The sequence below is a fragment of the Phascolarctos cinereus genome, unplaced genomic scaffold, assembly GCF_003287225.1.
Source record: "Phascolarctos cinereus isolate Bilbo 61053 unplaced genomic scaffold, phaCin_HiC Scaffold_4;HRSCAF=312, whole genome shotgun sequence".
Taxonomy (NCBI): domain Eukaryota; kingdom Metazoa; phylum Chordata; class Mammalia; order Diprotodontia; family Phascolarctidae; genus Phascolarctos; species Phascolarctos cinereus.
The window spans coordinates 723,247,878-723,274,001 of NW_027555847.1; the positions used below are offsets into that span (position 1 = coordinate 723,247,878).

The 26,124-nt window shown below is 47.6% G+C and overlaps 1 protein-coding gene across 8 annotated transcripts in view; it reads right to left on the minus strand.

Moving 5' to 3' along the window:
- ARVCF (ARVCF delta catenin family member) overlaps positions 1–23,709 on the minus strand; it is a 370,319-nt gene extending 346,610 nt beyond the window's left edge. For 4 of the 8 annotated variants that reach the window (XM_020996308.2, XM_020996304.2, XM_020996307.2 and 1 more), the window contains exon 1: positions 23,014–23,707. The gene's annotated coding sequence lies outside the window, so the exon portion shown is untranslated. Of the gene's footprint in view, positions 1–23,013 lie in introns of all 8 variants that reach the window. The other 4 variants (XM_078154469.1, XM_078154468.1, XM_020996305.2 and 1 more) reach the window with 3 other exon arrangements.
- Positions 23,710–26,124: the final 2,415 nt, after the last annotated feature.

The window sequence follows — 26,124 nt, forward strand, 5'->3', positions numbered from 1 at the left end:
GTGCCAAGGACCCAGGATGGCAATCAGAGGATCTCAGAGGGGGAGGGGACCCTGGAGGCCGTCATGCAGAAGGACTGGGTAGCGGTGATTCCCCATCACCAGGTCAGCCCCCGCTACATCCTTAAACAACAGCTTGGAGTCTCCTTTGTGTGTTCAACACCCAGCCTTGTGACTCGGCAGTCACGCCTTGCACAAAAGTGTAACACCCCGCCACAGAAGGACGGCTAGAACACTTTCAGGAGAAGCCCTGATTGTCTTTGCGTCTCCCCCTCCACCAAGAAGCCTTTTCTACCACCCACATAGACAGGGAAATCCTAGCATTCTCTAGCTTCAGGAATGCCCGTTGTCTGGCCCGGCCTCCAAAGCCCAGTTCCAATGCCCCTTACCTCCAGGAAGGCAACTGGTATTTGTGCACATATATCACATCACAGTGGAAACCCCCTGGCTCTGGTGTCAGAGAATCCCAGCTCTGCCACTGAGTAGCTGGGTAACCAAGTCATTTCTCAATGATGAGCCCTACTTTACTCATCTGTAAAATGGGTAGATGTGATGGACTGGTCCCTGCCATGTGCATTGCTGTGATATTTGAATACAAGGGCAGGGACGGTGTGTTATGTATCGACGACTTTGGAAGAAGGCAAGGAATACAGCTGATGTGTTAATAAAGCAAGTTTGGGGGGAGGGGCACGAATGGAGACGAGAACAAAAGAAAGTTTAAAAATGCAGCCCGTGGCGGGACAAGGAAGCCTCTGAGGAGCTGGGGAGAGGCTGACCCTAAGAGGAGGAGTAGAGAAAAAGGGGGCAGCTAGGAGGCGCAGTGGATAGAGCACGGGCCCTGGAGTCAGGAGGACCTGAGTTCAAATGCTGCCTCAGACACATAACACTCACTAGCTGTGTGACCCTAGGTAAGTCACTTAACCCCAATTGCCTCACCAAAAAAAAAAAAAAGGAGTAGGAAGAAGTGGGGACCATTTGTCTGTGTATGTAGCCCCAGGCCATCAATGACTGTGGTTAGCACATCCCTTCATCACAACCAGTGATGTCTAGCTAGTATCTTAAGGTTTGTAGTGGGCGTCACAGACGTTATCTAAGAAAGGGTAAGGGCCTTGCCCCTGGTCACACCACTGGTAGGCATCAAAGGCAAGTCAGTCAGTCAACGAGCATTTATTAGGCACTTACTGATGCCTGGCACTGCGCTAAGCACTTAGGATACAAAGAAAGGCACCACCCTCCTGCCTCCAAATCCACTCTCTTTCCACCATACCATGGAGCTAGTTAATACAATGGCTGGAATCCTGAACCTGGCATCAGGAAGACCTGTGTTCAAATCCATCCTCATACACTAACTGGTCGTGTGATGCTGGGCAAGCCACTTCACCTTTAACTGCCTCAGTTTCCTCTTCTTCAAAACGGGGATAACAACAGCACCTATCTCCCAGAGTTATTGTGAGGACAAGATGAGTTATAAAGCACTCTATAAACTCTGGAGTGCCATATGAATGCAGCTATTCTTGTCATTATTGTTATCTTTGCAGATCTCATGTGCGGTCCCTTACAGACCTCATCCCACTCTCGTGACCCCCTTAACTCTTCCCTACACTAACATTCCCAGTTTTTGAACCAATCCCCCATAGTTCTCTCCCAGGTCTCTGGGCCATCTGCCAATGGGAAGAGCCAGCCCTCCAGGTCTCCATCCAAGTCACTGACAAAAAACATGGTGCTCCTACAGATCAACCTCCTTTGCTCCATCCTCATCATAATCACATCCACTCACAATCAGATTATTTAAACCAGAACTGTGATTTCATCAGGGTTACAAAGGAAGCCAATTAGATTGAAATGCAGTTATCAGAAAATTAAAAAAAAAATTTAAACAAGTTCACCGACTCCAGGTCTATAGATCAATCTAATCTCATCCAGGGCCTTCTACTGAACTTGTCCATGGTCTCCTGCCAAACTTACTCATGGTCCCCCCCCCAACCTCACACGTGGCCCCCTGGTAACCTTCACCCAAAGCCCCTGCCAACCTCACCCATAGCCCCCTGCTAACCTCATCCATGGCCCCCGCTGACCTCATCCACAGCCCCCTGCCAACTTTACCCATCGCCCTTCCTTTAGACTGTGAGCTCCTTCAGAACAAGGATTGGCTTTAGTCTTTCTTTATATTTCCAGCACACAGTACAGTATCTGGCCTAATATTAACTACTCATAAAAATAATTAATAATTACCATTAATAAAAATGAACAAATGCTCACTGATTGGCTGACTGATGCTAGGAAGCATGAGAAAGGCTGATGACCATTTCCTAGCCTGGCAGTTTTCCCCAGACTGTTCCCCAAGCTAGACCAGCCTTAGGATCCTTTGGACGAGGCTCTCTAGGGCAGACTGTCCTGGACCAGAGCTTGTCAAGCCAACTCATCCCACCAACATTCATCAAGATGGAAGCCCTGGGAAAGGGAGACTTTAGGGAAGGAGGAGGCCCTTTCACCATGAAAAGCTGACCTAGGCCAGAGACACAGTGAAGTACAACATGGAATAGCATCAGAACATGCATTGAGAGTGATGTGGACAAAGGCATAAAGGTCACTTCTTCCTGCAGCCATGAAGGACGGCTTCACGGAAGATGTGGCAAGGGTGCGAGACATAAAGAACGAAAAGAGATTCCAAGTACAGGGGCCATGGAGAGCAATCCCTCCTTTGACAGATGAGAAAACTGAGGCTCAAGAATTTGCCACGCAGCTAGAATCACAGACACAGAGCTGGAAGGGACCTCAGAGGCCACAAATCCCCATCCCCACCTTTTAGAGGAGAAAACCCAGGCCCAGAGTGGTTATATATATGACTCATCAAAGGTCATACAGGTAACTAATTAGCACTGGAGATGGGATTCAAACCCAGGACCTGTGACTGCAGAGCTCTTTCCAGCTGTACCACACTGCCTTTGGTATAGGCAAAGGTGTGGAGGTGGGAAAAAGAGGGCTTGTGCTCAGGGAATGACAAGAGGGTCAGGTTGGCTGGAACACAGAACCTATGAGGAGGGATACCCATCATCATCATCGTCATCATAGCATTTCTATAGCACCTATGAGCAGAGAAGGCCATGATGATGATGATGATGACGACGATGATGGCTAGCATTTCTATAGTGCCACTTACTACGTGCTAAACACTTTACAATTATGATCTTATTTAATGCTCACAACTCTAGGAGGTAGGTGCTATTATTCCCATCTTACAGATGAGAAAACTAAGGTAAACAGAGGAAAAGAAACTTGCCCAGGATCACACAGCTAGTACATATCTGAAGTCAGATTTGAACTTAGGTCTTCTGGACTCCAGGCCCAGCCCTCTATCCACTGGACCGCCTAGATGCCCTACTAGTATGGCTAGGGCAGACTGGGAACGGTCTTGAATGCTCTTTTGAGCAGGCAGCTGGGGAGTCATCACACACCGTGGAGCTGGGTGGACCCAAGGCAGCAGCACACATTGAAAGAATATTGGCTCTGGAGTTAGAGGACTCGCCCTGCCAGGGGATACCACGCTCCCCGTGTTGCCTTCTTGGATTCCCTGCTAAGCATCACTACTCCCTTCCTCCTCAAACATCCTTCTAATATACTCATCTGCAGACAGGTCATAGCCTCACAGGAGAATGTGGGCAAGGACTTTTTCACTTTTGTCCTTAGGTCTCCAGTGCTGAGCCTAGGGCACGGTAAGAGCCTGATAAATGTTTGTGGACTTGAATTGAGGACAGAACTAGGAATAGTGGGGTGGAGCTGCAGATTCCCAGATTTGGGCTTGATGCCAGGAAGAACTTCCTTACAGTTAGTTAAGTGGAGTGAGACAAATGGGGCTTTGTCCCAGGGTAGCCTCTTAGGGGGTAGGGGAAAGCTTCCTCCCCGCAGTAATTCTATCTCCATACTTTAAGGTCCTCCACCACCCTCAGGGCAGGTAACAGAGGAAAAATATAAAAGCATGGCACCGAATGTTGATAGCAGCTCTTTTTGTGGTGGCAAAGAATTAGAAATTGAGGGGATGCCCATCATTGGGCAATGGCTGAACGAGTTGCGGTACATGATTGTGATGGAATACTACTGTGCTATAAGAAATGAAGAAGGTTTTTTTTTAGGAATAGAATTCAATGCATTTGACAAACTGACTTGTCTTCAGCTCAATCTTTCCTCTTCTTCGCTAATCAGTCAGCAAAAAAACAAGAGGCATTTATTTGTTTGTTTGTTGGAGGCAATCGGGATTAAGTGACTTGACCAGGGTCACACAGTTAGTAAGTGTCTGAGGCCGGATTTGAACTCAGGTCCTCCTGATTCCAGAGCTGGTACTCTACTGACTGCACCACCTAGCTGCCCACTCCCTTTTTTTCATAATGAAAAAGCAGTTTACTTTTTTAAAGTCAACATTCCAAATATCTGAGTTTGACAGACAAGGGTCAGTACAGTTTCTGAGATATGGATACAAAAGAAACCATTTTTTTTTTTACAAATATTGGGATAGGTCTTTTGAAGAAAAGCCCTGGGATATATATATGTTCTAGGAGCAGATACATAGATCCAAAGTGCAAAGAAAAGAATGACCCAGCACTTACTCTATTACATAAAGCTGTGCTAATATTCATTTGAAATTCTACTCTCTTGACCATCAGGTAGGACACCCAACAGGAAGCTTATCAGTTTCCAGAAATGAGGTCCCTCTATACAAGTGAGGGTCAAATACCAGCAGAAATTCATTTTTGAAAACAGACTGGCTTTGACCTCAACTAATGGAAACTTCCAGTCATGTACCAGACATTAATGTAATCTTTAGTATCGTATTTACAAGACTGTGCCACTCAAAATCAGTCTCATCATTTCTTATAGCACAACTTATTTTCAGAAAAATCTGGGAAGATTTACATGAACTGATACAAAGTAAAGTGAGCAGAACCAAGAGAGAACACTGTACACAGTAACAACAATACTGCATGAGGAACAACTGTGAATGACTTAGCTATTCTCAGCAATATGACTCAAGATAATTCCAAAGGAGACATGATAAAAAATGCCATCCACCTCCAAAGGGAGAATTGATGGAGCCAGAATGCAAATTGAAACAGACTATTTTTACTTTCTTTACTTTTCTTGGGGTTTTTTTGGTCTGCATTTTCTTTTGCAACATGGCTAGTATGGTTTGTAAAATTGTACACGTATAACATATCAAATTGCTTGCCATCTCAAGGAGGGCAAAGGGAAGGAAGGGAGAGAAAGAACTCGGAACTAAAATTTTGTTTACATGAATGTAAACAAAATTTTGTTTACATGTAATTGAAAAAAAATTAAAATTACAAATAGGATTAAAAAAAAAAACATGGTACTGTCCATTAAACAGTTTCCAAAGGGCTGAAGGACTACAAAAAGGGTCTGGGTAGGGTTTTTTAAGTTCTACTAGGGCATAGAAAGAGATCAAAGAAGGAATAGGACAAGATTCTCTGGGTGGATGCTAAAATGATTTTCCTATAGCACTGTCTGACCAGGTACCTCTCCCACTCAAAAAGCTCCAGGGACTCTATCTATCTTCTAGGATAAAACATAAACCCTTCTGCTTAGCATTTTAAGTTTTCCACAACTTGGCTCCAGCCTTTTTTCTATCCTTATTACGCACTGTTCTCCTTCATCTACTATATGGTCCAGTCAAACTGGCCTCCTTGGTATTCCTTTCCTCAGGCTTTTGTACAGGCTGTAGCCTATACCTGACATTCCTTCCTCACTTCTGCCCCTTACAACTCCAGTTTCCTACTCAAACTCACCCTCCTATATTAAGTACCTCCCCCCACCACAACCCTGGAAAAAATTACCTTTGATTTACTTTAGATATCTTTAGGACCCACACCATGCCTTTCCCACTGTTCCATCAACTTGACCACTCCAACCTGATAACCCAGACTCTCCCCCTCAAATTCTGGGCTCTGAAGGGTGAAACTTTGCCTCATCTCGCCAGGGCCCAGTCCTCCCCACCACCACGACATGGTCCATGACATGCCTTCTCCTCCCTAATGGTAATTTCGACTCTGCCCTTGAGAGCCTTATGTCACTGGGGTACAGGCCTTTACACCACCTCTACGCCACATCACTGTCTGTATGCTCCAAGTCCTCCCTCTTTCCAGCTCTTTATGTTTTTTCTCCCCATTAGAACATAAGATCCCTAACAGCAGAGAATTTTTCATTTTTGTCTTTTTATTCTCAGCACTTGGCTGTTCAGTGCGATAGAAGACAAAGCTATTTGATTCTTATGTTGCGTTTTTACCCCCTCTGCCAAGGAGAATGACCCGTGCACTAGAAATGACAAATCAAAAATGGCTAATAAGGAGTTGATATTCAAGCTAAGGAAGAACCAGCTATCCTGGAAGAATTCAAGTCCCCTGGCCCTGATGAGCTGCATCCACAGGCCTTTACAGAACTCTCAGATGGGATTTCTGCGCCCCCCATCGGTGGTACTGGAAAAGGAAAAGGTACTGCAGGACTGGACAAGGGCAAATGGTGCCCTGATTCAAAAAAAAAAAAAGACACGAGATTGACATTGGCAAACTCGAGGCCTGGCAGCTTGACTTTGACTCCTGGGGAAATGCTAGGGAGGTTCATTAAAGAGGTGGTTGATGGACATCTAGAAAGGGAAGTGGTGATTTCCTTTGCCCAAAGAGCCAGCCTGACGTCAACTGCGCAAGTCACGCCACACTAACCTTACTTCCCTTTCTTGACAGGGTTATTAAACTGATCAATCAGGGAAATCCTGCAGATCCTCCTGCCCAGGTTTTATAGAAGAAATTGATTAAATCTCCCCTCCTATCCTGGTAGAAAAGAGGAGGAGACGTGTATTTCCCAATAATGCAATCAGACATTTGGAAGCGTTTGCATGACCTCGTCGTTAATGGTTCAAAGTCAACTCGGCAGAAGGTGCTCCAGGGACGTGTGCTTGGCCCTGTGCTGTTTAACCTTTTTATCACCGACTTGGATAAAGGTGGAGATGGCCCGATCCTCAGATCTGCAGATGATGCAAAGCTGAGTTCAGCTGCCACCATGAATAAGTTAGATTCCAAAATGATCTTGGGGGGTCTAAGCATGAAGCAGGATCCAATAAGGTCCCATTCAATCGGGACAAACACAGAGAATTACATTGGGTATCAAACAATTAGCTTCTCAAGTAGAAAAGGGGTAAATAATGACTAGACAAAAATGGGTCCGAAAAAGATCTTGAGAAGTCAGTGGACCCTAAGTCCAATATGAGTCAGTAGGCTGATGTCACAGCTGAAAAAAAAATGATGTGATGCTGGGATGTCTTTCAGAGGGGCATCACTACTAGGAATAGGGAAGTGAGAGTCCCCACCGTCCTCTGCCCTAGTCAGATCTCATCTGGAGTGCTGTATTTCGTTCTGGGCATCACAATTCAGCGAGCACATTTTCTACAGCAATGGTATCAGATTCAAATGGGAAAGGGGGCCATTAATCCGGACATAAGAATGCCTTGGAGCTGCAAATTGACTGACTTTTAAAATGTAATGTTATCTAAGTAAATTATTAGAACATGAAGCATATTACCTATCAGATTTATGGATAGGAGAAGAATTTATGAATAAACAAGAAATAGAGAGCGTTGTGAGATGTAAAATGGATAATTTTGATTACACTAAATTAAAAAGGGTTTGTACAACTAAAGGCAACATAGCCAAGATTAGAAGGAAAGCAGAAAATTGGGGGGAAATTTTATAGACAGTTTCTTGGATGAAGGTCTCATATTTCAAATATATAGAGAACTTTGTCAAATTTATAAGAATATGAGTCATTCCCCGATTGATAAATGGTCAAAGAATATGAATAGGCAGTTTTTTGATGAAGAAATCAAAGCTATATATAGTCATATAAAATGCTCTAAATTATTATTGATTAGAGAAATGCAAATTAAAACAACTTTGAGATACCATTTCACATCTATCAGATTGGCTAAAATGATAGAAGGGGAAACTGACAATTGTTGGAGAGGATGTCGAAAAATTGGGACACTAATACCCTGTTTGTGGAACTGTGAACTGATCCAACCATTTTGGAGAGCAATCTGGAACAAGCCCTTCGGGCATAAACTGCCTATACCCTTTTGATGCAACAATACCACTAGTAAGTCTGCTTCCCAAGGTGATTAGGGGAAAAGGAAAAGAACTTACATGTACGAAAATGATTGTAGCAGGTTTGTTTGTGCTAGCAAAGAACTGGAAATGGAGGGGATGACCATCCACTGGGGAATGGCTGAACAAGTTGTGGCATATGATCGTGATGGAATATTACTATGCTGTAAGAAATGATGAGCAGGTTGATTTTAGGAAAGCAAGGAAAGACTTGCATGAAACAATAAAGAGTGAAATAAGCAGAACCAAGAGGACGTTGTTTACAGTAACAGCAATATTATCTGAAGAATAACTGTGAATGACTAAGTTATCCTGAATATTGTAAATACTCAAATCAGCTGCAAAGGACCCATGAAGGAAGATGCTCTCCACCTCCAGAGAAAGAACTGGTATATGGACGTATGTATTGTATGGTTCCACATATATATCCATATCAAATGTTGGCCTTCTCTAGTGTGGGGTTGGGAAGGAGGGAGGGAAACAGCTCATAATTCAAATATAACCACAAAAGTGTTTATGTAATGTTATCTACGTTTTACTGTATTTTTATTTATTTTGTTAACTATTTCTCACATATATTTAATCTGGTACCTGCTGCCCTATGACATCTTTAGTCAAGAGGAAAATAAACAAGATGGTAAATGAAGGGCCTATAGCCCACGTGATAAGAAGACGGATGGAAAACATTGGGGGCGGGGGTGTGGGGCAGAAGGGGATGCTACATCTTAGGTCATGGATCACTGCCTTGTCCTTGTGGAGGGGCTCGTATACTTCATTGAAACTATGAGCTATGCCATGCAGGGTTACCCAAGATGCACAGGTCATAGTGGAGAGTTCAGACAAAAGAGGATCCACTGGGAGAAGGACATGGCAAACTGCTCCAGGATCTTCGCCAAGAAAACCCCAGGGACAGTATTAAAATGACTAATGATATGACTTTGGGGGATGAGCCCTCCAGGCCAGAAGGTGCCTGAGACACTACTGGGCAAGAGCAGAGGACAGCTACAAGTAGCTTCACAGCTCATGAAGCAGCCAGGCCGAAGCCAAAAGGAAGCTCGGCTGTGGATGCGTCTGGTGACAAAAGGTAAGTCCAGTGCTGTAAAGATCGATATGGCATAGGCACCCAGAATGTAAGATCTGTGAACCGAGGTAAGCTGGATGTGGTCAAACAGGAGACAGAAAGGTTACACATCGAGATCGTGGGTGTCCGTGAACTTAAATGGATGGGAATGGGTGAGTTTAATTCCGGTGATCGCTACATATGTTACTGTGAGCAAGGCTCCCTTAGAAGAAATGGAGGAGCCCTCACAGGCAATAAGAGGGTGAGAAAAGCAGGACTGGGTCATAGACTCAGAAGTGATACAATTATCTGTCTGAACCCAAGGTAAACTGTTCAACATCACAGCAATACAAGTCTGTGCTCCAACACTGAGGCCAAGGAGGCCAAAATGGCTCACTTCGATGAAGGCTTACAACATCTTCTAGAAATAACACCAAAAAAAAAAAAAGGATGTCACATTCATCATAGGGTATGGAATGTTAAAGTCAGAAATCAAAAGATAATTGGGATAAGAGGCAAGTGTGGCCTTGGAGGACAAAAGCAGGGCGAAGACTAATAGCGTTTTGTCAAGACAATTGGCTGGTCATGGCAAGCACTCTTTTTACAATAACCCAAAAGGCGACTCTAAACGTGGACATCACCAGACGGCCAACAGAGAAATCAGACTGGCGATGTGCTTTGCAGCCAGAGGTGGAGGAGCTCTCTACAGGCAGTGAAAACAAGACCTGGAGCCGACTGTGGCTGAGATCATGAGCTTCTTCTTACAAAATTCAAATTTCAATTGAAGAGAGTAGGAAAAACTACCAGACCTTACAGGTGTGACCTAAATAACATTCCTTATGAGCATGAAATAGAGGTGAGGAATAGATCTAAGGGATTAGATCTGGTAGCTAGAGTGCCTGAAGAACTATACAGTACTGTACTGGAGGCAGCAACAAAAACATTCCAAAGAAAAAGAAGGGCAAGAAAGAAAAATGGCATCTAATGAGGCTCTATCAACAGCAGAGAATAGCAAGGAGAGATGAAAAGGTTTTCTTAAATGAGCAATGCAAAGAAATAGAAGAAAACAATAGAATGGGAAGGACAAGATAATCTCTTTAAGAAAATTAGAGATACCAAGGGAATGTTTTATGCAAAAAAGGGCATGAAAAAAGATAAAATTGGTAAAGACTTAACAGAAGCAGAAGAGATTAAGAAGAGGTGGTAAGAACTCACCAAAGAACTACACAAGAAAGATTTTAACATCACTGATAACCACTGATGGTGTGGTTACAGACCTCAAGCCAGAAATCCTGGAAAATGACATCAAGTGTGCCTTAAAAACATTGCTAACAATAAGGCTAGTGGAGGTGACAGAATTCCAGCTGAGCTATTTATGATGCTGTTAAAACGTCGTACTCAATATGCCAGCAAATCTGGAAAATTTGACAGGGGCTACCGGATTGGAAAAAAAATCAGTTTATGTCCCAATCCTAAAAAAGGGGGAATGTCAAGGAATGTTCAAATTACTGAACAACTGAGCAAGGTTATGCTTCAGCAATATGTGAACCAAGAATTACCAGAAGAGCAAGCTGGTTTTCAAAGAGGCAGAGGAACTAGAGGCCAAATTGCCAACATTCCCTGTATTATGGAGAGCAAGGGAGCTCCAGAAAAAACCATCTACTTCTGCTTCACCGACTATACTAAAGCCTTGACTGTGTGTCCTCAAAGAGATAGGAGGACCAGATCATCTTACTTGTCTCCTGAGAAACATGTATGCAGGTCAATAAGTAACAGAGCCAAACATGGAACAACTGATTGGCTTAAAATTGGAAAAGGAGAGGGGCAGCTAGGTGGATACAGCACCGGATTCAGGAGGACCTGAGTTCAAATTCAGCCTCAGACACATAACACTTACTAGTTGTATGAACCTGGGCAAGTCACTTTCTCCCATTGCCAAGCCCCCCAAAAAAATTGGAAAAGGAGTACAACAAGGCCGTATATTGTCACCTTATGTATTTAACCTATATGTAGAGTACATCATGTGAAATGCCAGGCTGCAGGAATCAAAAGCCAGAATTAAGGTTGCCAGAAGAAATATCAATAATCTGAGATATTCAGGTGATATCACTCTGATAGCAGAAAGTGCAGAAGAATTAAGAAGCTTCATGATGACAGTGAGAGAGAAGAGTTTGAAGCTTAACACAAAAAAACAAAGATCATGGTAACTGGCCCCATCACTTCCTGGCAAATAGAGGGAAAAGAAAGAGAAACGGTGTCAGATTTTATATTCTTGGGCTCAAAGATCACTGCTAATGGCAATTGCAGCCATGAAACTAAAAGATGCTTGCTCCTTGGAAGGAAAGCTATTGCAAATCTGCACAGCAGACTGCAAAGCAGAGACATCACGTTGCCAGCAAAGGTCCATATTGTCAAAGCTATGGTTTTTCCAGTAGCAATGTATGGCTGTGAAAGTTGGACTATGAGGAAAGCTGAGCGCCCCAGGATCAACACTCTCGAATTGTGGTGCTGAAGAAGACTTTTGAGAGTCCCTTGGACAGCAAGGAGATCAAATCAGTCAAAGAAATTAATTCAGGTTATTCTCTGTAAGGACAAATACTGAAGCGGAAGCTTAAATACTCTGGCCACGTAATGAGAAGACAGGGCTCACTGGAGAAGACCCTGATGTTGGGAAAGATTAAAGATGGACAGATAGTGTCAGGGAAGCAACACACATGAGCTTGGACAGACTTTAGGAGATAATGGAGGATAGAAGGGCCTGGCACACTGTAGCTCATGGGGTCACAAAGACTCAGACACAACTGAACAACTGAACAACAACATGAAGAAAAGGAACGAATACTTCTGTCATTTGGCCCCAAAACTAGAGGCAATGGGCAAAGAGACTGATTTAGGCCAGATATGAGCACAACTTCCTAACAATCAGAGCTGTCCCGAGGTGGAATAGGCTCCCCCCTCCTCTGAGGTCTTCAAGCTGAGGCTGAAGGATCACTTGGTTATGCCACATAGCCAGCATTCCTTTGAAGCTACAGGCTAGACTACACAGCTCTGAGGTCCTTTTCCGTCCCAAAATTCTAGGATCCTTTGTCCCAGGGATGCAGCTTTGGAGAGGAGGGGCTGATCTGGCACTTGCCCCAGGGGGGAAAGCTGCCTGAAGAGGTGCCCCACAGCTATCCTTCAAGCCCAGAGGAATAAAGGCCAACCCACTCCCTCTCCCAGCAGCACTATCCCTCAGGCTGAACTGCCTAGGTTATGCCTTTCCACCCCTTGACCCTTCTCCTCTCCTGTTTTTGCCCCAGGTAAAAATAGAAGACTGGGAACAACATCTCAGAGTGGAATGGGATAGTCCCAGGGGATGGGACTAAGGGAAGGGGGAGGATTGGTTCCCATCCCAGGAGATCTCCAAGCAAAGGCTCCAACGTTCCACGTGCGCTGTGGTACTAGAACAAGAATCCTTTCTACAGGTCAAAACTCTGACATCCTAGGAAGGGTTTGGCTGAAAACTCACTTAGCTGAGGCTCAATAAAGGTCTGTTGAATCGAATGGAGTTATGAAAGGAGTGGAATGACATCTGGGGTGCCTCTCTGGCTTTGGGGTCTGAGTCTGTGAAGAGATTTCAGAAGATCCAGGCACTAGGATGGGGGAGGAGGGGGGGAGAAGCCTCTTTATTTTCGCTAACCTCCAACTGACATTTAGCATTTCCTCTCTCCACCTCCTTTCTTTCTTTCTTTTTTTTTTTTAATTTTGAGGCAATCGGGATTAAGTGACTTGCCCAGGGTCACACAGCTAGTAAGTGTCAATTGTCTGGTCTGAGGCCAGATTTGAACTCAGGTCCTCCTGTCTTCCGGGCGGTACTTTATCCACTGCGCCACCTAGCTGCCCCTCCCACCTCATTTCTTAGAGTCGTGTAGTATAGTGGATAGAGGACTGGCCCTGGAGTCAGATAGACCTGAGTTCAGATTCAGCCTCAGACCCTTCCTAGCTGTGTGACTCTGGGCAAGGCACTTACCCGCTGTTTGCCTCAGTTTCCCCATCTGTAAGATGGGGATAATATTGGCACCTACCTCCCAGGGTTGTTGTGAGGACTGAATGAGATCATATTTGTAAAGCGCTTTGCACAGCGCCCAGCACATAACTAGCGAGATACAAGGCTTTGTTACTGTTGCTGTTAAATGATTTGCTCCGCTTCACGCTGTGAAGTGGGCCTAGGGCAAGATTTGAACTCTGGTCTTCCTGATTCCAAGCCTAGGTATAGCAGACTTGGGACACGTATCAATAAAGTCAGCGCACAACAGTGAAATCACAGGACTCTCCTGAAAGGTAACTGGACACCTTCAGCTGCGCCTTCTTCCTTGAAAGCAGTTCTTTTGGTCGCCAGCCATTAGTCTGGCCCCCCGAACCCCCACTGCCCCCTCTAATCCATCCTCCACACAGCTACCAAAGTGACTTCCCTAACACACAGGGCCGATGGTGTCACTCCCCTGCTCAGTAAGCCCCAATGGCTCCCTACTACCCAGGATCAAACACAGACTTCTCTGTTTGGCATTTAAAGCACTCACTCTTTAGTTTGAACCTATATCCTCGCTCCAAACCATCCGTCTTTCTTGACTGATTTCATACACGCATGCAACATTCCAGACAAACGTGCCTGTTTTCTCTTCCCCGGATGACATTCCATCTCCCCCTCCCTTCAGCAGGACGCACATGTCCCCAACGCTTTCCCTGTTCATTTCCGCCCCTTGGAATCCCCAGTTCAAGGTTCAGTTTGTCACCTCCTCTACGTGGCTTTTCCTAAGACCCACAATCCTTAGTGCCCTCTCCTCTTCAAAACCACTCTAGATTTCCTTTGTATTTGCTTATCAGTGAATAGGTTGCATCCTTCCAGCAGGACACAAGCTTTGTTTTGGCTTGGTCTGTGCATCCCCATCACCCTAGCGATATGTCTGGCACATAGCAGGTGCTTAGTAAAAGCTTGTTGAAATTTCTGAAGCATTTCTTAAGCACCTACTGTGTGCCAGGCACTGTTCTAGGTTCTAAGGATAGAAGGACCATGATTTTTTTAAAATCCCTAGTCACATGGAGCTTACATTTGAATGAAGAAGACAAGGATGTAGATAAGGTTACATAGAATAAATATAAATATATACAAAGTAATCAAATACAAGTTCACTCAGAAGGGAAGGCACTTGGTGTGCTTGAGGCGATCAGGAAAGATTGCACGAAGAAGAAGGAGCTTGAGCTGGGACTGGAAGAAAGAGAAGGACTCTGGGAGCTAGAGGTGAGGAGCGAGTGCATTCCAGACACCCAGGACAGTCATGCACAGGGCCAGCAGAGGGGAGTAGTGTGTGCAGAATGCAGAGGAGGCCAGTTTGGCTGGAGCACTGAACTCAAGAAAGGAATAGAAAGACGGGATGGGATCAGAGTGTGCAGGGCTTTGAAAGCTAAAGAGATTTTATATTTTATCCAAGAGGTAACAAGGATTCATTGGAGTTGCTTAAGATCACATCTACACTCAAGGAAAGTTATTTTGGCAACAGGATAACTGTTAGGAGATAGAGCAAGGGAGTTAGAGACCTGAGTTCAAATCCAGCCTCAGACACATACTAGCTGTGTGACCCTGGGACAAGTCACTTCACTTCTGTTTGCCTTAGTTTCTTATTTGTTTTAAAATGGGAGTACTAAATGCACCTACCACCCAAGGTTATTGCAAGGATCAAATGCGATAATGGCTGTATACCCTTCGTAAACCTTAAAGCACTATATAAATACTAGCCATAATTATTGCACGGTGTGAAGAGGCTTGCGGCAGAGAAACCAATTCAGCAACAGTTGAATTGATTGAGAGAAAGAAAGAAACAACAAAATTTGGCAATTCATCGGCTGTGTGGAGTGAGGAAAAGAGTGATAGCGAGGCCACAAGCATGGTGCTGCCCTAAACAGAACCAGGGGGCTCTGGAAGAGGAAAGGTTGGCAGGGGTGGGGCGGGGGAGGGGGGAGATATATACTGAGTTAAGTTTGGGACAGGTTGAACTTAGATGTCCACAGGATAATTAGTTTGGAAAGCCCAACAAGCGAATGTTGTTTGGGACTGATACTCAGGGGAGAGAGAAAGGCTTCGTGTTGTTCAGTTGTTTTTCAGTCAAGTCTGACTCTTCATGATCCCATTTGGGGTTTTCTTGGCAAAGATACTGGAGTGGTTTGCCATTTCCTTCTCCTGCTAATTTTACAGATGAGGAAACTGAGGCAAATAGGGTGAAATGACTTGCCCAGGATGACACAGCTAGTAAGTGTCTGAGGTCAGATTTGAACTCAGGAAGAGTCTTCCTGATTCCACGCCCAGAGTCCACTGTGCCATCTAGCTGCCAGAGAAAGTCTAGATGATAATTAAGCCCATGGCAGCTGATGAGGTCACTAGAGAAAGATAAAAGGACCCAAGACTTAAGCTTGGGGAACACCCACAGTTAGGCAACTTGATCTGTATGGTAAGCCAGCAAGGAAGACTTAGAAGGAATATTCTGACAGGTAGGAGGAGAACCAGGAGAGAGGAATGTTATAAAAATCCCAGAGGGCGAGAATATCAGGGTGGTCATCAGTGTCAAAGGCAGCAGAGGGTCCAAAAGGATGGGCACTGAGAAAAGACCAGCCCATTTGATCAGTAACTTTGTTTTTGTTTTTTTGCAAGGCAATTGGGGTTAAGTGACTTGCCCAGGGTCACACAGCTAGTAAGTGTCAAGTATCTGGTCTGAGACTGGATTTGAACTCAGGTCCTTCTGACTCCAGGTCCTTCTGCTCTATCTATTGTACCACCTAGCTGCCCCTTGATTGGTAACTTTGGAGAGAACAGTTTCAGTTGAATGATGAAGCTGGAAGGCAAGAGTTGAGTTGTGGGTTTGAGGAAAGGAAATGTAGGCTGTGTATATAGACAGCTTTCCTAACTGTTCAGCTGGGCAAGGGAAGAGAGATACAGGACACTGGCTTGAGGGGATGGCAGGGTCTAATGACAATTTTTTTTAAGAATGGAGGAGATACAGCAACATAATGATCCAAGACAATTCCAAAGAACTCTTGATGAAAAATGCTATCCGCCTCCAGAGGAAGAACTGATGGCACCCGAATGCCCATCAAAGCAGACTGTTTTTCACTTTGGGCTTTTTGTGTTTTTTTCTTAGGTCTGCATTTTCTTCCACAAAATGACTGATATGGAAATATGTTTTGCATGATTGCTCACGTATAACTATATCAAACTGCTTACCATCTCAGGGAGGGGAAAAGAGAGGGAAAGAGGGAAAAAATTTGGAACTCGAAATTTGTTTAAAAGAATGTTAAAAATTGGTTTTGCATGCAATTGGGGGGAAAACAAGATATGACTTTTAAAAAGAATGGAGGTCTGCTTGAAGGCAGTAAGGAAAAACCAAAGGGAGAAGGTGAAGATTTGAAGGGGTGATGTTTGAAGTTACAATCTGCTGGAGAAGACACGAGGGGAAGGCATCAAGTGAATATGAAGGATGGCTGACAATGAGAAGGGCCACCTCATTATCGGAGATTAGGTGATGATCTCACAGAGCCTGACAAATCTGCCCTCAGACACTTATTAGCTGTGTGACCCTGGGCAAGTCACTTCACTCAGTTTGCCTCAGTTTCTTTATCTTTAAGTGGCCAACCACTCCAGTATCTTTGCCAAGACAATCCCCAAATGGGGTCATGAAGAGTCAGACATGACTGAAATAATTGACCAACAAACTTCCTGACTCCAGGCCCAGCCCTCTATCCACTGCACCATCTAGCTGCCATATAAACCCTGGTTGCTATCATTATTACTATTCCTTCCTGAGACAGCCCAATCCATTTGGGGGTAGCATAAATTGTTTCTCTTGACATCAAGCTTAAATATATCCCTTTGTAGCTTCCATGAAACTGCCAACATGATTTTCCTTAAGCACAGATCTGACCTTGTCACTCAATCAATTGCACTGGTTTTCCATTGCCTCTAAAATAAAATATAAACCACTCCATTGAGTTTTTGAAGCCCTTCACAAGCTGGCCTTCTCCTAGCTTTCAAGCCTCATTAGACACGTCTCCCTTCCCGCCCCTAAGAGCCAGGCACACTGGCCTCTCAGTTCTCCACACAGGCCAGGCCATTTCCCATCTCTGAATCTTTGTACTGGCCATCCCATGCCTGGATTGCATTTCCTCCTCCCCCTGCCTCCCCTTGTTCCTTTGACTTGCAGCTGAAGTGTCACCTTTTATGTGAATTATTATGTATCACTTGGTTCCCCTAAACCCCCTCCCCAGGTCCCACTATTTATCACATATATATACATGTATATTCTTCATATATACTTATTCTCCATACGCTTATAAACGTATATATGATGCTCCTTGAGAATAGGCATCCTCACATTGTCTTTATATCCTAGTACAGGGTCTAGCATGCAGTAGGTGCCCAATAAATGCTTGTGAATCGAATGCTCCCAATTCTGCCCTCTGGGGCCAAGCAGAGCAGGTTTTATCCCACTTCCCCACAAAACCATTTGATGACAGACATCCCATCGCACTCTGAGCCTCCTCAGTCCTGCCCTGTTGCTTCATGGCAGCCCAAAGGTGACCCCAGGTTTTTTAAGGCTATAGGGGAGGAACACAGGTCCTGGAAAAGCTTCTAGGATGGCCCCATCTGTCAGCTGTCTGAGAACCAGCTTAGCTAACGTCAGCACAAAGCATCTGGCCACCAGGGATGAAATGTTTTGTCCATAACAACTCCAGAAGACTAGTGAGCAGGGCATGGAGGGGACAGGTGACCTACATCAGACTTCTTTCCCTTCCCCAAACGCCTGCTCCAATCTTTCTAGCTCTGGCAACAGCTACGATGTCATCAGTCATGGGGGGGACAAATTGGAATTGTATCTATGATTCTATCATCTCCCTCAAATGCCATAGCATTTCAAGGTTCAGAAGGACCCTCAGCAGCCTTCCAGTGCAACTCACAATGGACTGAGCATCTCTTCCCCACTGTAGAGTCAACAAGTAACAGGACTCTACCTGAAGGCCCACAGAGCACCTGGCCTCCATCCGGCCATCTCTGTCTTAGGAAGGTTTGCCTTACATCAAACCTGAATTCCTCACCTACAGCTTCCATCCCCGCTGGGAGAAAAGAGACAAGCTAAGCTATCTTCAGCATGGCAGCTCTTCTGATGCCTGAAGACACCTACCACGTTCTCTTCTACCCCCAGCCTTCTCTCCATCCTAAACACTCCCAGTCCCTTCAACCAATTCTCATACAGCAATTTATAACTCCAATTTATCAATAGCCTTCCTAAACTGTGACACCCAGAACCAGAGAAATACTTCAGATGTGTTCTGACCAAAGCACAACATAATGCAACCGGCAGGCAGGCAGACAAACAAGCACCTACTACGCACCTACTATTTTGTGCCTACTGTGGGTCAGGGCAGCAAGGTGGTATGGTGGATCAAGTACCAGGGCCTGCAGGAAGATGAGTTCAAATCTGGCCTCAGATAGTAGGCCTCAGCTGTATAACCCGGGGGCAAGTCACTGCACCCATTTGCCTCAGTTTCCTCATCTGTAAAATGAGCTGGAGGAGGAAATGGCAAACCACTCCAGTATCCTTGCCAAGAAAACCCAAAATGGGGTCAGGAAACAACCAAGCAATATGTGTCAGGCACCGTGCCAAGCACTGGGGATACAAAGGGAAGGCAAAAAACAGCCCCTGTTCTCAGGGAACTACTAGTCTAATAGAGGAGACAAGAGGCAAACGACTTTAGACAAGCAAGATCCAGACAGGATAAACAGGAAACACTCGACAGAGGGGAGGCCCTCGACCTGTGGGGGACGAGGCTACAGAAGGAAGCAGTGAGTCTTGAAGGAAGCCAGGGAAGCATCACCTCCCAATTTCTGGAGGCCATGCCTCTCAAAGCAGCTGAAGACTGTACCAGGTGTCTGGGCCCCCACATCACACTGTTGCCTCACATGGAGCCCAATGCTCTAGCCTGTCAAAACAACTATTTAATCAGCTCTGTTTGGCATACTTTTATCATTTATCTTATTATTAGTTATGTATTAGATATTTCACCAATAATTAATCATAATAATGAGAATGTAATCATTAAAATAATTAATTGTTAATAATAGCTAGCATTTAGAGGGCTTTAGAGTTTTGCCAAGTGCTTTATAAATAATACTTCATTTGATCTTTGCCACCGCCCCATCGGGGGTCTGCTCCTACTGCTCTTCTCATTGAGGGCTACTGATTATCAGCCAGGGGTTAACCAGCCCTCCCAAGCTGTCTTAGCCTCTGCCACATCTTCCCCTTCCCCCGTCTCCCTACCAACCACCCGGACTGTTGCCTGCCCTTTCTAACAAGTCTTCCCCTTTCTCCAACCAATTCATCTTACATACACACACACACACACAAAGAATAATCGTCCTTCAGCAAAGATCTATTTCTGTCACCTTCTGCCCAAAGCCTCTTATTGGCTCACGTTGACAGCCTAGGAAGAAAAGTTCCAATATTTGCCCGGCATTCAAGGCCTTCCGTCCCTTACCACCCCAGGCACTCTATGTAGCAGCCAAGCCTAACCGCTCCAGGTCTGGGCAAACATTCCTTTCCCCCCTCTTGCTCTGCCTAGAATGGCCTCCCTCTCCTCCCTTCCCTGGTTTAATCTTGGCCATCTGCTAGAGCTCAGCTCCCATTAGAGGTCACAGTTCAGGTTCTGCACTCTATTGGCCAGTCTCTAATCCACTCACCATGAATGGTCACTTTCTATTACTGGGTTTTGAAATACTTTGCATAGCTTTGCTTTGACCTAGCACCATTAGCACACATGAGACCCTTGACTGAGTGGGCTTTGAATTAGATAGAACTGAGTTGGTGGGCAGTCTGGTGGTGCAATGGATAGGGTACTGGGCCCCTGTGTTACCAGCTATGTGACCTTGGGCAAGTCACTTAACCTCTGTCCAGTTTCAGTCTCCTCAACTGTAAAATAGGGACAATAATAGCACCTGCCTCATACCGCTTAGCATAGTGCCTGGTACACAGTACGTGTTTTATAAATGCTAGCTATTATTGTTATTGAATCAGTCTTTATGGTTTATCCTCCTAATTGACTGTGAGCTCTAGAATGATAATGATTGGCAAAGAGCCCTGGCTCTGGAGTTGGTGGACCTGGGGACATAGCCAACCTTTGAAATATACTATGTGTGTGACCTTGGATAAGTCACTTAACTTTCATGAGCCTCAGTTCCTGTGTCAAACCTCAATGTGGGGGGACCTTGGATCCCATAGCCTCTGAGGTCCCTTCCATCTCCAGACCTGGAATCCAAAATATAATAATATATCACCTTAAAGTCTTCCATCCATCAACATCCCACTTGAACCATGAGGTCCAGGGGAGTCCTCTTCCTCCCTCCACTGGAGGCACAGAGATCTGACTACAGTGGGAGGGTCAGACAGGGTTGGTGACTCCATGCTCAGTCAATCAATACTTCAAGAGGGAGTGCCCTCACCAGAGGAATCACCACTCTCAGAAGTATTGACACTTAAGGGATATTGAGCAAAGAGGAGGAAACTCCAGACAAAGGAAGAAAAAAGCAGCTTGTTTTCAGCTGCTGACAAATCAGGGAAATCCACCGGGACACCGGGAGACAGCATTTACCCTGAAAATGACCACCATGCAATGGAGCCCAGACCACAGGGCTTCTGAAAGGCAGGAAAAGACGGTGGCCCTGGATTCCTTCCCCAGCCTCACCCACACAAACATTCTTTGGTGCCAAGACAACAGAAATCTATTTCCCCGGATCAAACCAGGCCAGCTGCCCCCAGAGCCTGGTTCACATCGAAACCAATCCCTCCTTTACAGGTGAGGGACCTGAGGTACTGAGAGGAGAGGGGACTTGTCCAAGGTCACCCCCCTATTAGGTGGCAGGGCAGGGCCAGGACTGATCTCCTCAATACAAATCCAATGATTTTTTTTCTTTTTGGTTTTTTCTTCTTTTTTTTCCTAGTGCATCACCCTTCCTTCGCCCAGAGTGGATCCAAGCAAGGCGATTTAGCATTTTCGAAGCTGCTTCCGGGAGCTAGTTTCTCCCCAGCTACCTCGTGGGTCACTGCGAGCCATCCCTCTGGCTTTCCCTGCAAGCTCCCTTCGCCCGCTAATTTCCATAAAATCAGAGCTTTCTGGAAACCAGTTATCATTAGGAGGCAAGGAAGGCCCGTTCTACCAGGAAAAAAGAAATCGCAGTTTGCCCCTCTGGGGAGAAGTTGCTGGCCACCGTGCTCATCCCCCCAAGCATCTCCCCCAGCAGTTTCATTAACTTCCCGGGCCCCCGAAATGACAAGCCCTTACACGTTCTCTCTGCATCCCCAGTAACTTCCCTTCCTCCATCAAAGTTTGCAGCTGGCAATACACTGAAGCAGACTGCAGCATTCGAGCCGCGGGGGGGCAGGGGAGGGTGGAAGGAAGGAAAGAGAGAAAGAGAAGGGGAGAGACACAGAGACACTCAGAGACACAGAGAGTAGCTGCGGCTCCCGGGACAGAAAGAAAGACTCCCATCGCCGAATCAGGGCTAAAAAAGTTCTGGGATTTTTGCAAAGAGAAAGCACTAGGGAAAGGGGGGTAAGGGGTATAGGAAGATACGAAAATGCAGTGAGCTCAATGTCTGTTAATTGACATATTGTCTCTAAAACTGTCCAAAAGAAATGGACCTGGGCACCCCGGCCAGTCCGAGATACTTCAAGCAAACAATGGGGGAAGGGGGACACGGATTGGGGAGGGCTGGGGCGCGGCGGGGGGAGGGCGGTTGCCCTGAGATGCCCAGTGGGAGCTCCCTAGCAGGCTCTGCACCGCCCAGAGGGGGAGGGAGCGTAGAGCCCGAGAAACTTGGGCTGCTCACGACTGCTGCTGCGGCCGCTGCGGAACGAGCCTTCTGCCTTTGGCCGAGGGGACCTCTCGCTTGGTGGGGAAGCAGCCAGCTCTGCTCCTACCTAGGCAGGCGGAGAGCCAAGGCTTGCCACGAATACCCCGGGCAGCGCGCCCCCTCCTTCCTCGCCTCTCCTCCACCTCCCTCCCAGCCGGTCAACAGCCGGGATTATCACACAATGTCGGGCACTGGAGGTCGGGAGATTTCCCACCCTGAGAGGTAGAGAAGGAGGATTCTCAATGAGCCCCGAGCTAGCAAGTGCCCACCCTCCCCACCCCCCGCCCAAGCTTCGCGCCCAATCCCGCGGGGATGGGGCATCTGGAAACCCCCCCGCCGTCACCCTGGCAAAACAAAGGAAAGCCCGGTTCGCGGGCAGCCCCGGCGCTGCAGCTGACGAGACGCCCTCTTCCCCTCCGCCAGGGCAGCCAGTATCCCCACCCCCCACCCCCATCCCCGGCCCCGATCTCCCCAGAGACAGCTTGGTGCTCCCCGGCTCCCCAGGCGCCTTCCCTGCCCCGCCTTGTAGGATCAGGGAGGAAGAGAATCCAACCCTCCCCCCCACACACACACACAACTCTTCAAGCAGCATCCCTCCCGCCGCGGCCCGGGCACCGGCCCCTATGCTGGCCCCTCCCGGTTCCTGGTGTTTCAGCACCCGCGGGGTGCCGCGGTGCCACTCGCTTCCAGCCCCCTCTCCAATCGCAGTCTCCCTGTCGCCCTCCCTCCTTCCACAAAGGGCACCCACCTGGGGCAAGCCCCAGCTATCTGGCCGACTGGCATCCTCCAGAGAGGACAGGGAGGGCGGGGGAGCAAGAGCCAGGCTTCCCAGCCCGCCTCCGGGAGCGGCGTTTACCTACCTGGTCCGCTGCGCGGCCCCGCACGCTCTGTCCCTCCGGGGTTTATTATTAAAGAGGTCTTGCCGAAGGATGGCCCTTGCGCTGGGGTAAGCGTGAGTGCGCGTGTGTCTGAGTGTGTGAGTCCGGGTGTGCGTGTGTGTTTACCGCCTCCTCCGCACGCCCCTGGCCGCCAGCAGTGCCGTTTTTCAGCGCCCGAGCTGCGATGCCGGCCACCCGCGGTCTGCCCTGGCCCGCCCTCCACCTTTGCCCTCTCCCGGATAATGTAAAACACCAAAAAGAACAAAGTGCGCTCAGTCTCTGGAACAGAATCCCGGGCCAGGCAGCCAAGGAGTCCTTCCCGTCTAAAAGTTGGACGCCACCGCCAGGGCCCGGCAGCTGCGGCCGGGATTCCTCGGGCTGTCTCCCCGGATTTCGGGGGGGTCTCCGCGCCGGCACTGGCTCCCGGGGCCAGGCGTGGGGGGCCGCGGCGCGGGCCGGCTTAGCTCGCCCCATTAATCAAACTTTCCATCGGGACTGGGAGATCGGGTCCTGGCCGCAGGCGGTGGCGTTCCCGGGACCGCCGGTGCCGAGCCCGGGACTCCCCGGCCCGCGCTCCCCGGGGCTGCAGGAACGCCAAGCGCAGACAACGAAACGACGCAGTCCTCCTGCTGCTGCTGTCGCCGCCGCTGCTGCTGCTGCTGCTCCTGCTCCCGCTCCTCCTCCTCCTCCTCCTCCTCCGCCCGGCCTCCCCAGGCCCTTCTCCGAGCCCCCAGCCCGGCGGAGCACGAATTTTCCCATTGGCCGGGCGGGAAGGGAGACGCCCAGCAACCAGGCACGATTGGCTCATCCTCCGGCGACTCCTGCTCGCCATTGGGCAGTGGGAACGTCCATCCCGGGCGCATCGGCCTCCCGTAAGGTGCTCGGGGGCTCGGGGAGCGAGCTGCGGCCAGAACGGCCAGTTACAAAGGAAGCGGCGAGGGGCGAGGGCCGATGAAGGGGACCTCTGTGCGGCTGTCCTTGGCGCGCTGCCACCCACGGGCGCGGAGCCGGGGCCCGGGCCAGGAGCCGGCTACGAGCAGGTGTCTCCGCTCTCTGGCACGCACGCACGCACGCAGGCCCTCCTTGGACACAGGGGGATGAGGGCTCCCGCCCTCGCTGGGCCGGGGAAGCCGGGGGGAGCGGAGGGTGCGCTGAGGAGACCGGCCCCAGACCCACAGACCGACCCCCCCGGTGCCACCCACGCCCCCGGCTGGGGAAGGAATCCAGGGGTCCCGCTACACAAAGAAGAGCCCCTTTGCTCCCCTCTTCCTCTCCAGTCGATTTGGCCCTGTTGTCATGGCAGCGTCTAGGAAAGCCCAAGGTGCTGGTCCTGTGCCTGAGCAGGCAATTCGTGGTTTCGTTCCATCCACAAATATTTGTGGAGAGCGCAAAAGCCGGTGCGGGACGGGTGTAGGAAGGTCCCATTCCAACTCCCCAACCCCTTTAAGAGGCAGCAAGGTGCAGTGAGCAGAGCCCTGGACTAGGGAGTCAGGAAGACCTGGAGCACTGTACTGGTCCTTGGGGAAGTCTGCTAGAGGGGAAAGGGGAGGTCGGGACTGTGGAAGGGCTCAGGGATGAGTCCTTTGGCTTTTCCGTTTGCTTAAATCAAACCACACCGAATGGTGTGGTGTTAGCCCGAGACTTGGCCAGCTCAACTTGCTTGGGCAAGCGACCTTGGTTAACTTAGCCTTGCTGGCACGCATCTGTACCATGAGGAGCTGGAATCCCTGATTCCTAGGGCCCTTCAAGCTCTTGATCTGTGATGTCATGGTCTCCCCACATTGCTCAATTTTGTATCTCCCCATAGGATGTAAGCTCCCTGAGGGCAGGGATGGTCCTCCCCCTTTCTGTTTTTGCTCTCTTGACTTATGTCCGGCACCTGGCACGGTGCCTAAGGTACTGTTGGCACTTACTAACTTCGTGGGGTCCTAGATTTAGAGTCAGAAGTTACCTTACAGAAGAACCTTTTCATTTTACAGATAAGGAACCAAGGGTCTAGAAAGATTCCATAACGTTTCCAAGGTCACACAGTGGTTAGGTGCAGAGCTGGGATTACAGCTCACATCTGCTGACTTCAAATCTAAAACAGGTCTGTCCTACCAAGCTGCTTCTCAGATATTTGGAGACTAATGAATTGAGTCCCCAGGTGCAGATGTCTCCTCAGGAGGCAGGCCTTAAGTACTGAATTCTAACAGTAACCCAGAGCTCCATGATCCTCAGGAAGAGCTGAAATCATCCTTCCCCTAGCTAAGAATTTCAGAATCATAATTTGTAAGTATCTGCTGTATGCTCAACCTGACAGAGAACCAATCTTATCCAACGATCTTGACACTGTCTCCTAGAATCTCCCACTACAGACAGAAGACAGGCTGAATAGATCAGCCAGGACAGCTATACCAAGGCATTTTGTCAGAGAGCTGCTTTGGGGCATGTCCTGTTTTGTATGATGGGTTAACTAATAGAGGAGATCAGTGATGAGTTACCAAAGAGGGTGTCTGGGAGGGAACTTAAGTACCTTTTTGCTATCAGGTTTATATTTCTCATTTACTTGCTTTTATTTGTGAAGCACTTTGCAATCTCTTCACTAATGTATGCTACATTCCCATGAAAATATAGTGACACGACCAAAGAGTAGAGGCCTGCTTAACACTCCAACATACTCCAGCCCAGGGTTTCCTCTGGGAACATCAGAATTTGGCTTGTGTCTAGAACTCCATGAAAAGGAAAAGGGGGTCTCAATTCAAATGCAAGCATTCAGGCTAATATGATGTTGAATAGAGGACAATTTTATTTAACCAAACAGACTCGCACCTGAGCCTATAAACAAGATGGCTCCTCTTTACTCTCCGGTGGACCTGTGACTTCCCCTGGGCCCGAGGCAGCCCTCCACACGTTAAGTCTTACCCTGAGTGGGGCCATTTCCACAAGGGAAAAGAATCTGGGATTGCTAAATTATGTCCCTGTGGTGAGCCTTGACTTTTCCAGAGACTTATGGTCCTTACTTATAGTTCCAAAATGGGGAGGTCAGCACCTCCAAGGGGAACTTAGAATTCTTGGATTTTGACTAGAGTCAGCTCTCCCTTCCCCTGGACC